Source organism: Tupaia chinensis, unplaced genomic scaffold (genome assembly GCF_000334495.1).
Source record: "Tupaia chinensis unplaced genomic scaffold, TupChi_1.0 Scaffold148073_2, whole genome shotgun sequence".
Lineage (NCBI taxonomy): Eukaryota > Metazoa > Chordata > Mammalia > Scandentia > Tupaiidae > Tupaia > Tupaia belangeri.
Genome location: NW_006207924.1, coordinates 193,940 through 199,318, shown reverse-complemented (window position 1 = coordinate 199,318; position 5,379 = coordinate 193,940). Strand labels below are relative to the sequence as shown.

General features: G+C 39.2%; 1 pseudogene; it reads left to right on the top strand.

Annotated features, from left to right (window-relative positions):
- LOC102483119 (high affinity copper uptake protein 1 pseudogene) overlaps window positions 1-1,798 on the top strand; it is a 3,758-nt pseudogene extending 1,960 nt beyond the window's left edge.
- The last annotated feature ends 3,581 nt before the right edge of the window (window positions 1,799-5,379 follow it).

The following is a 5,379-nucleotide window of genomic DNA, read 5'->3' as shown; positions in this document are numbered from 1 at the left end:
CGGGATCTTGGGCACGCACGCACACGTGCCCGGTGTGAGTTTTAAGCCACCGGGTCCGAGACGCGAACCGCGGTTGACTACGTGGGAGTCCAGCGACATAGCCATTACGCTAACTGCTGGTCCCTCCAGGCATAATTCTTTAACCTTATAAAATTTTCTTAATGGTCACCTTTCACATTTTTTAGTTTATTCTTAATAATTTATTTATTTTTGTGTGTCGATATGGTCTCTAACTTTTCCAACACTACTTTAATTCTTTTGTCCTTATTCTATGCTCCAGCACAATGGATATATCTGTTGGGATCAGCAATAAAAAAGATAGATGGGGGCCAAGCAATGGCATGGTGATTCAGACGGTTGTATCCCACATGACTGACTACATGATTTGTGTCTTGGCCTCAGTGTCTTGAAAAACTCACTGAAGGAGCAGATGGAACTCTCACAGCGGAGAAGACTAAAGTCTAGAGGAGGAGGGACAAAGGCAAATGAGTCATTCTCCACCACAGGGCTGAAGCTCTGAGGTCCTGAGTGGTGACTGGTCATTGAATCAGGGGGCAGGGCAGGGGCAGCACTCTTTGGCCTTGGTGGCAGCCTTGTACAAGTCATGTTGGCAGAAGTGGAAGAGGCTTCTGAAGGGTTGTGAAGGATTGGCTCTGGAAGGGAGGTATCAGTGCCGAGACTCAACCTGGGAAAAGACTCTTTTTTTTTTTTCCTGCTAAAATTCAATTTATTTATTATAATAACAAATATTTTTATTATTTTATTTTTTACTTGATATAGGGCATGTGAGTGGGAGAGAAAAAGAGAAAGTGAGAAAGCAAGCCACCAGGTCCAAGACTTGAACCATGGTTGGACATGGGAGAGTCCAGAGCCTTAACCACCACACCACCTGCTGGTCCTGGGAAAAGACTCTTCTGTTCACTCTCAATATTTCCAGGGAAAACAGATCATTCCAACCACACTGGGATTAACTCTATGGCCAAAAACACTTTCAAACAACTTTTTCACTATCGGCAGATGACCTCAGTCTCACACTCCCATGATGGAGGAGACATGATAATGATGCCTATGACTTTCTACTTTGACTTTAAGAATGTGGAACTAGGGCCAGCGGGTAGCATGGTGATTAAAGCACTGCACTCCCACGTGGCAAACTGTAGTACGCATCATGGACCTGGCAGCTTGAAAATCACTCTTGGCATGTGCACATGCATGCCCAAAACCCCAGAAAGAGAATGGAGGAGAAGGGATTGTGGCATGGCCACCCCTTCTGGGGGGTGATATGTTACTTTTTCTGTCTCTCTCTGTGTCTCTCTCTGTTGAGTACATACGCCCTATAGCAAATTAACAAATAATAATAATAATAAATAAAATTAAATAAATAATTCTTCTAAAAATATAAAGAATGTATAACAATTGTTTTCCAGATTAGTGATCAATACAGCTAGAGAAATGGTTGGAGCTTTTGTGGCAGTGTTTTCACTAGGTAGCCCAAAAAAGTCTGCTACATAAGTCACAAGTCAGCATTCTCTATAATTCCATGCTTATTTCAGGACTAAATGGAATCACCCTTATGGAGACACACAAAACTGTAGGGCAACAGATGCTAAGCTTTCCACACCTCTTGCAAACAGTCCTGCATATCATCCAGATGGTCATCAGCTACTTCCTCATGCTCATCTTCATGACCTACAAGAGGTACTTCTGCATTGCAGTCATGACTAGGGCAGGTTTGGGATACTTTCTCTCCAGTTGAAAGAATGCAGTGATAGTGGACATCACAGAGCATTTCCATTAACATTAAACTCCATGGTGCAGTGCAGCCTTATCAATTGCAATGGAAAGCAATTCGAGACTAGAAGACATGGTTTCTGTTCCAGTCATCCCTTCTTGCTCCTGTTTCATTACACACATTCACACACACAAACTCTTCTGCTCAACAGAGGTTTATTTAGTTCACGATCTTCGAAGTAAAGAGAAAAACTTCTAAACTATTTTTTTCTTTCCTTATGTTTAAATAATTACTTATTTAATTGCATTATTATTATTTTAATTTGATGAGAGAGAGAGAGAGAGAAGGAAAGTGAGAAAGCAAGTTACCACATCTGGTACTTGAACTGCAGTTGGCCATATGGGAGTCCAGTGCCTTAACTACCACTCTACTTTCTGACTTCCCAAACCATTTTTTTCTAAGCTCAGATTCTCATTTCTCATAAGAAGAAGCCACATATGAGATGACTACTTCCCCATAATTCTAGATAGTTATATGTTCTTGACTAGTCCAGGTAGTTTTCTATTCAATGAATAGATCATACATTTCCTCTTTTTGTTTTGTTTTCATTTTCAGAGAAATTTCTGCTGTAGGGTGTATGCACTCACCAGAGATACACAGAGAGAGAAAGTGAGAAATCCCATGGGGGGGGGGATGGCCATACTGGATTCCCTTCCTCTCCATTCTTCTCTCAGGATTTTCGGTATGTATGCAAATGCCCCTGGCATGACTTTCAAGCCACCAGGTTCGGGATTCAAACCGTGGTTAGCCATGTGGGAGTCCAGTGCCACAACCACTATACCACCTGCTTATCCCATATGTTTCCTCTTTTAATCTCCTGGTATTTTTTTAAACAGAAAATATGTGAAATTTTCCCCCTTGGTCAGTGATGACAGTTGAGGGAAATTCTTGACCAACTAAACTCAAAACTCAAAGTTAACTTGAGGAAAAAAGTTTCAGTCTTTGGACTCAATGTATGGGACATACATTGTGCCTTTCTCTAGGTATAATGTACTGTACCAGAATCATTGTGCTGTGCAGAGGAGTGATTTGGCACTAAATACAGGCCTAGAGCTTGCAGAGTGTGTATTCTTTATTGACTGATTTGTGTTCCCACTTAACATTTTGATTAGAATGAACTTGCCAATCAACAATAAAAAAATGACAACTTCAAAAAATTGAAATAGATATTTATAAATAAAACCATTAGCATTTAAAAAAAGAAAAAAGAGAAACACTCTGGGGTATGTGTGCAAACATGCCCAAAATCCTGAAAAAAGGGAGGAGAAGGGATTGCAGTGGGACCATTCCAAATGAGGGATGCTTTCTCACTTTCTCTTTTTTGTCCCTCTGGTAAGTGTGCACCCTCTGGCAAATTAAAAAAAAATAAGAAAGTGGGTGGTCATGTGCCTCACCATTGCAGCGCTCAAAGAAGAGGAAAGGGGGAAAGTACAAGGCATTTGGACCTATTGTTTCACAAATGTTCTTTTTCCAGAACTCTCCCTACAGACCATTTCCCTTCTTTCATTTTATTTTTATATTTTTGACTGGCAATGGAGAAATCCAAACTAGTTCTTCTGGTTTATTCAATCATATTTCTTTCCTGGCAAGGTCTCCGTTAAATCTAGCCATTAGTATTATATTGTTCTTTGTTCTTGGATATCTGGATGTGGGATTGACTTTGAAGGAAAGGCAATTTTATGTCTCAAGTTATTACTACAAATAAGAACTCCAAATAACCCCTTCTGAATAAATGCTTGCGCTTCACAAGGACTCATTGTCAAAGTGTAAGTCTATATCCAGTGTTCTGTATTTTTTATGACTCGGGCCTTTAAATTAAGTAATAGATGAATGGGGGAGGGGATGTGGAAGTAAGGGAAGTGATGTGAAAAGTTATCACTGATCTTCTTCCTCAGTCTTTTCTATCCTGCCTGTTCAGCTGTCCAAATTTGGACCTGACACTTTGTAGCTTTTGACTGTAGAAGTGACAGAACTTATCTCAATGTTTTTAAATTTCCTAGGAACTTACCTGGTCATGTGCAATACCTTCTACCCTCTAGGTCTCCAATCTAGGAACTGATTTGAGCCAAGTGATATAATGTTGGCTGTTTTTCCTTCTTTTCTCCTCTCTACAAAGTTCTTCTCTGGTGGACTTTTCCTTTAGGTTTTGCGTTTTCAGTACCTATGGCTTGTAGTAAAAGTCTATTGTCAGAGTCTTCCTGGCCTGGTTCCTGATGTAATGGGAGCTCTTGGAATTTAGGAAAACTCCAAATTGATGACTAAGAAATTTTAAAATTAGCTTTGAGAATTCAAACATTCTGTTAAAAAAAAAAAAAGAAATTTGTACTCGGGACCAGCAGATGGTATAATGGTCATGTCACAGGACTCCATCATGGCTGACCACAGTTCGAGTCCCAGATCCAAAGGCTTGAAATTAATAGTAGCCATTCTAACCAGAGTGATATGATATCTCACTGTGGTTCTGTCTTTCTTATCAGAAAGGAAGCATGTTACCATGGTGGAAACTAGCGCTTAGATTATCAAGTAGGATAATGCGGAAAACACACACACACACACACACACACACACCGTATAGCAAAACTCTGTAAAAAATTTGTATTCTCAGGAGCCAGAAAGAGAGAGAGAGAGAGAAAACAAGAAAGCATCCTCATGGAGAATGGTCTTGCCACAATCCTTTCTCTTCAATTTCTCCCTCCTTTCAAGATTTTGAGCAAGCATGCAAACATGTCCAGCATGTTTCTCAAGCAGCTGGATCCAAGACTTGAACCATACAGTTAGCTATGTGAGATCCAGCTGCCTTATTTTTTTTCACATTTCACTGACGTACAAAATAATCTTAATTAGATACTTCAATAGCAAATTCAGCTAATGTATACATACCTGTGAACACATGTCTGACTTTAGGCATAAAAATCAGTGAGTAGAATAAACATTCTATAAAGTAGCGCCTAGCTGAGGCTATACAGCTTACTGTGGTCATTAAATAGGTATTTTTTTAAATATAGTTTTTATTTCAAGAAAGGCAGATTTAATAAATCAAAATTTAAAAATGTTAAGAGAACTTTGCTTAATACTTAAAGCCACAAAACAGATTAGAATTCTGTTCAAATCGTAGGTACATGGATCTGTCCACAACTCAAGAGAAGACAAAACTCCTGGAAAACAAAACATAGAAGATCAGTATTGTTTTAGTCAAAAGTCATAAAAGTCTACTTCACCAGTTCAAACTCATGTGCTTTATCTTCAGTTGTAGTCCTATCTTTCCATTTTAATTCTGGAAGATAACATTCAACTCTGGACTTGTCCCTACCATTAAGCTGGTCATTTTCTTAGTTGTTTTAGAACTCTTATTTCTGTGAATCTGACTTTAGTTTTCCCAGGATAGTACTCCCTTTAGAGCTTCTTGGAGAACTGGTCTGTCGTCGGTAAATTCTTTCCAGTTTTGTTTATCTAGTATGTTCTTGTCTTCTCTTCTCATATGAAGGATAATCTTGCCAGATAGAGTATTCTCGGTTGAAATGTTCACTTAACACTTTGAATTTATTTTCCCATTTTTTCCTCACTCACATTGTTTCTGATGAGAGGTC